We start from the raw sequence: 9,362 nt of genomic DNA, 5'->3' as shown, positions 1-9,362 counted from the left end.
TTCAAGGGTGAGTGTTCTTGCCCTTTATTCTCCATTTTTACATAGCTTTTTTGACTACTTTACACCTGTTTTCGAGCTTAGCTTATAACATATAAAAGTCTTGTTTTTGCTTTCTCTAAATAGTTGTTTAAGAGTGTTTTGTTGTTTGGGGTTATTTGACCCCTCTTAGGCCTTGTTTGGCTCTATTTTTGTGCTATTTTGGTGAGCTCCGGGACCACTTTGTTTGGGCCTCCTCACCACTGAAATCCCTCACCACTGAAATCTTGAGGGATTTCAGTGGTGAGGGTGGTGCCTTAAGGTCCTAAGAAGGAGAGGGCCACCCCCTCTCCTTGTTGTCCTTGAAAAGGTCCATTTTTGCCTCATGTGTGAGCACCTAGTTTAGGTTCATGTTGACCATGCATTAACTGTTATTTGGTAGTATTTTTCCATGTATTACCTCTGTTTCATGTTGGTTTGGACACACCTTGCATGCCTTGCATACATGTCTTGTAATGCCACATTTTTGCGTTAACATGCTTTAGGTGTAGACCCTTGTTCTAGCATGATTTAGGCTTAGCTTTGTGAAGCTTTTGTGCTTGTTTTAGCATGTTGAAGTTCTGTTTTTGGTTGCTTTGGTCGACCATGGCATGCTTAGTATAGCCTCTTCGCATTCTTGGCTTGTGAGCCTCAAGTGCATGGACCATGAGCATGCATTACTTGCATTATTTCAGTGGTTTGGAACCATTTACCATGTTATTTCAGTCCTTATAACATGCCTATATGCTCGCGTTTGATGCTCCTTCAATGTGTTAAAAGGTTGTTGCCTTATGCTCCATGAATGTGCCTCTTTGTATGCTTGCATATTTAGACCACCTAGATGCCATCTAGGTACATCCTTAGCTTCGTTCAGGTCTACATTGGATCTGTTTTAAGTCCCCTTAGCCTTGTGAGGCTTGGTTGGCTTGGCCTTGGTTTAAGCCTCATTGGCTTGCCTTGAGTACTTGGACCATTTGTTGCATTCTTAGCTTGTCTTATTGACTTGGTTTGGCACCTTTCATGACATGATTTTCAGAGCTAATAATGCGTGCCATTTGCCCATGTTTGCATCCTCTTAAGTGTGCTTCAGAATTGCTCTTTAATGCTTAAGTGTTGGTCCTTGTGTGCATGCATGTTTACATGTCATTTTGCCTTCATTCTTGAGCATGTTGGCCACTGTTTTGGGCTTAGTATAGAGCTGCCCGAATCAGTTTAAGTCCATTGTTCGCATGTTGTTGCATGCTCACCTTGTGTATTGTCGCATACTTGTGTCTTGTTGCATGATTGAATGAAATCACATGCTTGCTTGCAATTTTGAACACCCACATTGTGTCTTACATACTTGTTGGTTGCATTCATGCCTTGCATGCTTGTTTGCCTAGGTTGTGTGTCTAACATACATTATTTGCTTGCATGCCCATATTGCATACTTAGGCTCACATGCTTAGGATTGCATTGCATTGGCATGCATGCCTTGCCTCTTGAATTGCTTGTGATAGAGGTTGAGCTCCATTTGTTTGTTTATGTGCATTGCATGACATTTGAAATCAAAGTGCACACTTGGTCTCTTGGGCCATCATGCATTGAAATGGGCGATTGATGGTCCAGGAATCGAGTACCATGTCCCTTTGAGTCGTAAACATGATAGGGGATGTGTTGGTGCACACATTTGCTTGAATTGCATTGCCATGCCATGTTTTGCCCTTTACTGCTGTCAAAACAGGTTTCTGCAGGGAGTTTTGGCCGGTCGGCTACATAGAGTGCCAATCGACCATTAATGGATAGCTGATAGCTCAACCAATGGCCGATGACCATCCTTCCACGGCCGGTGACCATTTTCCTCAGTCGGTGGCATTCCCCAACATCCAAACAGTGTATCTTGGGACTTGTGCAGTCCTCAGAGGAGCAAAACAGGGAAAACAGAGGCAGCTTGTGCATGGCGACGGATTTCTGAGCAAACCCGAGCACGCGTGCATTGGACCCTCTCCCGAGGCCTTTTACTGCTTTTTTAGCTTAGTTAATTTGCTTAACTAGTTAAGGGGTTTGTAATATTTAATTAGCTAGAGTAGTTAATTATTTATTCGATATGTATTATTTATTCGGACCTTCCGAGTGACGGAACAACTGTAATAAGCGTGCGTGTGTGTGATGCATGTCTTCTAACCCCCACTTCTTTCTCCCTTTTACTGACCTGCTTTTGATGGTTAGTATTAGGTCATATTTAATTTAGCATACCTTATGCTATGCATGCATGCATCCATACATTTGTCTTGCATGCACCGGGCTCGGCGCATCATACTAACTGCATTGTACTTCAATCCCAAGTTGAATACGTGTTAGTTGTAGCATCATTGTATGCCATCCATAGATTAGCCGAGCCTATTGTAGCTGCATCTTGCGTGTGTTGCATTAGCCATCTTAACATGGACTTGGATCATACATTGATTGCTAACGAGTTCTTTGTTTTGGCTTGGAGTACCCTGTAAGTATTTTGTGCTTTAGCATCTTGCACGAGTGTGAATGTTAACATGACAACATGCTTACCATGTGGCTAGATGCTTATGTGATATGAACTGCCTGAATGCTTGTGGGTGAAGGTTGGATTGCTTAAGTTGGAACAACTCATCAAAATCCGTGTTTTAGTCTACTCGCGAGTAGCAAATTTCAAAACATTTTCCAAACAAACGGATATGCGGTGCTTTGTTCCGAATTAGACGATCTAGTCTATACTTGTTTGCTGTGCGCATAACATAGTAATTCTAGGCTAATAACCGGAATAGGAACATGTAATGTTTTCAAAACAAGATATCACGGTTAGTAGAGGCCGATCTTTGATCGGGCGAGAGGGGGTGCTCATAGCTGACCTTCCCCAATCGTACCCAAGTTCCCGAGCCGAGGCAACTTTGGTGATGACGGACACGTGGCCTTTGGCACCGAGTCAGGGTTTCCTAAATTTCTCAAAATAAAATATTTAGGTGGCGACTCTGTATCTGACAAAGCAGTCCATGTTTGGCACTTCTTTTCTAAAAAATCTATTTTTCTCAAAACGATTTGCCGGATTTGGACTCTTTGGTTCAAATTAAGAACCCTGACAATTTGAGAGTCTGAACTGTAGTAGACCCACAAATGAACAGAACGGGACTCATCCTCCCGGGGCGTTCGAGGACGTCTACAAGGGTTTACTATTCAAACAAGCGGCATCATACATCCTGGAAATGGAAGAGCATTCTGTCCTAATTTTGAAAGGTACTATAGCTTAGTATATATACATGGTTGGCTCTACTCTAGGGGTTGAAGTTAAGATGACGTTACCAAAGAGTCCTTTGGGTCATAACCAATAAAGATTTCAGGAAATCAGAAGAGTCAATATAGTCTCTCTTCCAAGTCTGAGAACTTTAGAGATCTCAAAAGGTTACAACACAAGGCCTCTAAAGTATCGTAAAGGTAGGTGTAGTGTCACAAAAAGTATGCCTATGCTCCCACCAGTATCTGGGCACCACAGGGACTTTAAGTGCACCAATGTAAGCAATTCATTTTCTTGCAAAACCTTTTGCCCGAAATGGACTGTGTCATCAGATCTTAGAGTCGCCACCTAATATTTTTGGAAAATTAGGAAACCCATGACTCGTGCCAAGGCCACTGTTCATCATAACCAAAGTTGTCTCGGTTTGGAACCTTAGGTATGAGAGGGGAAGGTCATTATTTTGAGCACCCCTACTCACCTGATCAAAAGATCGGCCTTTACTAAACCATGATATGAATTTTATTTATTTTATATGTTCATATTTCGATTATTTAATAAATCCTAAAAATTACTATGTGAAGCATACAAGTATAGACTATGTCATTTATTTTGGAATAATTTGATTTCATGTAGTTTTGAAAGAGTTTTAGAGATGTACAACCCAAATAAATTGAGTTTACAAACATGAAAATGAACACTATTCCAAATTAAGTGACACAACCTCCATCCACTTCATACAGTTAAATCAAGTAAGCAAGTAGTCACATGGTAGGATGCTTAAACATAATAAGAAAAACGCACACAAACGGGATGCTAAAGCATAAAAACTTACATATTTATCAATGTCCCTCGAACAGCTAGAAAAAAAAAATAGTAAAACATGTATGATCTTATATACAAAATCCTAATGCAATTCACTCATGAGATGCAACTAAAGATTCGACTTCTAAGAGATGACATATGAATTATCTCAAGAACATGAGGTAGCGGACATAATCACATAGGAATTGATTAAATCTACAAATACAAACTTAGCCGAATCAAGATGCATGAAAAAATAAAATAAAATAAACATGATGCACATTCACAAATAAGGAAAGCAAGTAAAAGAACAAGATAGAAAGAACTGGGACGGGAAATTATTACAACAATTTGAATAAATTATTACAAACCAAATTATAGGAGGGGTGAGGAGAATATTATAACAAAATAAAAACCTCACAATACACTCAAAATAAAATAAACAAAAAGAAAAAAAAAGTTTCATGTGCCTTGGAAACCACCAGAAGTTGGTTAACATCGGAAGACAACGTCGTTTTGTCCAAAAGAAACTAACCAGCCAGCCAACTAGGCCTAGCAAAACCTGTCTTATTGTGAAACCAAGAAAAGAAACAAAGGAAATATATAGGTGGCTCAACTAACCGCAACCGGTTAGATTAAAAACAAGAAAAAAAAATATAAAATAAAAAAAGTGCAAACTCACAAAAAAACTAACATGAACCTAAAACAAAAAAACAAATATAAGGTAGGACATGCAAGATTATAACAAAACTAATATGACACTAATACAAGAAAAATATAAGCTATGAAATGCAAGATTATAGCATAATTACTATGAACTAAAACAAGAAAACAAATATAAGATAACACATGCAAGATTACAACAAAACTAACATGAACCTAAAACAAAAAGCAAATATAAGGTAGAACATGCAAGATTACAACAAAACTAATATGAGACTAATACAAGAAAAATTTAAGCTAGGAAATGCAAGATTACAACACAAATTACTATGAAACTAAAACAAGAAAACAAATATGAGATACAACATGCAAGATTACAACGAAACTAACATAAACCTAAAACAATAAAACAAATATGAGGCAGAACATGCAAGATTACAACAAAACAAATATGAAATTAAAGCAAGTGAATAAAAATAAATAAATAAATAAATATGAGCTAAACAAATCACTTAGATTACAACAACACACTATGAAATATAAAGAAAGAAAATAAATATGAGATAAACAAACTATTTGGATTATAACAAAACATTATGAAATAAGAAGCAAGAAAATAAATATGAGATAGAAAATATAAGAAAATGAAAGACTAGAAATTCACCTTTCAAAGAAAGATTGAACTTCTTGATTTCCAAACTTCCTCTTGATCACCCTCAAGTGTAGGAAGTGTGTTCTCAATCCTCAATTTGAAAGTAGAATGGAACTTTGGGTATGTATGATGGAAAAGTGGCTAAGCTCTTTTATTTTTTCTCCCTTTCAGCAGCACTTACTCTTTCCTTTGATCAATCACTATTGAAATTTAGCTATTTCAAAATTTTTGGAGGAGTTTTGGGTGTAGGAAATATGGAATTTCAGTTTGTATGGATGGTATGGGATGTATACGGAAGATAGGATTTTTTTTGCTCAAAAACTCAATTTTTCTCTCTCTTTTCGCCCTTTTCTCACTTTTTTCTCTTCAATTTCGTGGTCCTCCCTCTCTTTTACAGTATGATCATTCTATATAGGCAATGAGGGAAAGTGAAGGTCAAAAGAAGGTGTGAGGCAAGAATGTGATAGGAGGGTAAATTTTTAAGGTGGTTGCATGGGATACTCCTTTATGGATGCAAACAAAACCTATTTTTGACAATGAGGGATGATTAGGTATGTATTTGGTGATATATGGGTCAGCCAATGAGGTAGAGGAGTGTCCCACACATAAGAAAAAATGCAAAAAATACACCTTCTTTATCTACTGGTTTGAAATGGTCAAATATTATTTGAGGGGAAATATAACACAAGGCAAAGCTTTGGCAGAGTTGTTAAGGTGTTGGTTGTGGGGTCTTAGGTTGGGGGTTCAAACCCCTTCACCAGCATTCCTTAAATTCATTTTTTTGGGTAAAGACAAGTTAGTGCCACATCATCAGCAAGGACTAATCCAGTCATACCACGTCAGCAAGACCGCCACGTCAGCGTCCCAGTCAAAATTGATGGAATATTCTGCATATGGACAGAATATTCCCTGACTTAACAAAATATTCCTTCACATAACAGAATAATCCTTGAGTTTACAATTTGGCCCAGAAGTTTCAAATAATTATGCTGTAACCCAGATTTTGGGACAATTTTTCAGTGAGGCCCCCGGAAGTGGAACGAAGGTTGATCCTAGCTAAATGTACCATTCTGGACACAACCGTGAGGTCAGAATATGCCCTTGGAAAGGTAGTTTGTGGCTATTTAGGGTTGGAAAATAGGGCTCAAATTCTAAGTTTTCTTATTGAGGATTCAATGAGAAACACTTTCTTGTCAGAGGGTAATCAAAAGAAAGCGCCCAAGTCTTAGGGCCAGTCAAAATGGGGTGTCTACATGGTCCCTCACTCTGGCTGGCATCGTTGCCTAGGGCTGCCACATGATTTGCAAACCGAGAATGTACAGATTGTTAGTTGCCGTCAGTTATCGAAGTATGAATCAAAAAAGTAGTAAAGCACAAATGATTGTGAGTTTCGGATTACCTTGTGGGCATCCACCGTATCGAAGTCTCGATGGTAGAAGGTGAATGTCATATCGTCACTGCTCCAGCATCGGCACCGGTCATGATATCATCATAAATAAAGCACGACGAGAAGGATCTTATCACTAGCGCTGGAGCTAGAGCTGGGAAGTAAGCATAAACCCATAACTACAAGAAAAGGTCAACAGTGTTATCCAGAAAGTGTCAACAGATATAAAATAGAAAGTGTAAAGTAGGAAGCACAATACATGAATAGATATAAAACAGAAAGTGCAAAGCAGAAAGCACGATGCATGAACAGATATCAAACAAAAAGTGTCAACAGATATCAAACAGAAGGTGCAAAGCAGAAAACACAATGTGTCAACAGGAAGCGCAAAAATAAAAAGGTGTGGTGCGTACCTCCCAAGCTCTCCAGTAGCCTCTAACCCGCTCTCCCTTCACGCGGGAAGTGGAACTCATATAGCCATAGAGTGTGGCGAGGCCAACTCCATCACAGTCATAAAGCCGTACTCGGGGCAAGGTCACGAGGGCGCTCAGTAAATACAAACCCACGGTATTCTACCTGTTCGCAAACAAGGTGTAATCGAGGAGGAACATCAAGATGCCCCAGATATACTGCTCTACTTCCTCCTATGTCTCGGGCTAACTCTCGTAGAAGTGCTCGAAGAACCAGTTGTATCTCACCATTGCTGGCCTGTATAGAGGTGGGCGTACTCCAAGCAGGTAGATCCAAGTTGCCTCTCACTCGCCCATGCCCATGTCCAAGGGGATCAAATCACCCCCTACTCCTAAGCTTGTGATCATGGAGAAGTCGTAGGGAGTCATCGTCATCTCCCCAACAAAAGAGAAGTGGAAAGAGTTGGTGGTGTCCCACCACCTCTCTACCAACGCTTTGAGTAGAGCTTGGCTTGCCATGTGTCGTGAGAGTCCGATGCAGAATAAGCCAAAGCCGGCATCATCAACAAGTTTGCAGACCTCAGGCGAGAGCTCATAATACCAATCTCTAGTTGTCACTGTCCTGTGAGAGTCCCCATGTAGCAAAAAAAGAGCAGATCAGATGAAAGACACTGATAAAAGAGCATTCAGATGAAAGGTAGTGTAAGAAATATAGTCAAATGAAAAGCAAGAAAGCATGAAAATAAAGTTTGTACCTCAGAAGCACTGTAGGAAAGGTGAGGGTATGGCTCTCTCAGCAAAACATCCTCTAGCATGCCACCAGCAAAATCATCACAACGCATCATACCTCCAGGCGCCAGCACGTGCGTGCGAAGGTGATAAGTGACTGGATCAATGGGCCTTATCCTTAATGGTAGTGGCTCAGGCTCGAGCCTTGGAGCAAACTCTGCCTCGAAGTCGGCTGCAATACCCTCCGCCGCTTCACCGGCCGCAGCGATCGCCGGCTCCTCAACCTCAACAGGTGGTGAAAGTGTAGGTGTAACCTCAGGAGGGTCATCATCACGAGGAATGTCGTCTGCCATCTGAAAAGTGGGTAAAGACTGGTGAAAAGTGACGAAAATGAAGAAAAATAAGGAAAACTTGGAAAAAGTCAACCCTAGGATAGAGAAAATGGGAGAAAAAGTCAAAACCCGAGAAAGTTCACAAAACCCGAGAGGGTTTACGAATAAACTTTGCATGGGGCGTTGGAAAATGCACACAAAGTACAAATCTAGAGAGAGGAAGCACCTAGAGAGAGAGGCATGATGATTTCGACCTTGGGTGTGTGAGGAAATAAAGTGTAGTGATGTGTATATAAAGGCCTGTGCCGAAAAGACGAATCTGCCCCGATTTTTACTATAGTGGCCGGCCGCCCACTGTTAGTGGTCGCCAGGCCTCATTTGTGGCCTAGTACTGTTTTTGTTCATCTTTTGCCCTAACAGTGTATGGGAGGTTCTCTTCTGGATCCAGATTGATTTTTGAGGAGCTCGAAACTGTGTTCTGATTGCGCTGTTCCCAATACCCATTGTGTTCCGACACACGAATGTGCCCCACTTGCCAATATGAATGAAGTGTATCCCTTTTGAGAATGTTGCAAAGTCTCCGAGGGTTAAGTCAGAGGTTGTCACCGAACATCGCCCTTGTTCGTTCTGTCAAATTCCGTATTTGTTCTCCTCTATTGCATAGAATGTGCGTTTTCACATACACTTATGCTGCACGCGTGCCCTGCATTGTTCATGATTCATGCATAGAATATGCTCTTGTTTCTTGCAGTCTTGCATAGAACATGCCTTCACCTAGCATCATATGTCGGTTGCCTATAGTCTTGCATAGAACATGTGTTGCACTGTATTGATTTGTAATTTTGTTCACTTTGTACATCTATCACACTTGTTCACATTGTGTATCTATCGCACTTGCTCACTTTGTGCATCTATCGCACTTGTTCACTTTGTGCATCTATCGCACCCACTCACTTTATGCATCTATCGCACTTGTTCATTTCGTGCATTTATTGCACACTTTCATTATATTGTGTATTTACTGTACAAATCTTATACTTTTTACATCTATCTCACGACGTGTGAAATGCAACCCTAAGCAGTTTTTCTTCTCTTCTCACGATTTCAGCATGATTATAGTATCACAGGA

This window comes from Camellia sinensis, chromosome 6 (assembly GCF_055761805.1).
Source record: "Camellia sinensis isolate YWXY chromosome 6, ASM5576180v1, whole genome shotgun sequence".
In the NCBI taxonomy this organism is placed as follows: Eukaryota; Viridiplantae; Streptophyta; class Magnoliopsida; order Ericales; family Theaceae; genus Camellia; species Camellia sinensis.
Note: the sequence above shows the minus strand (reverse complement) of the source record.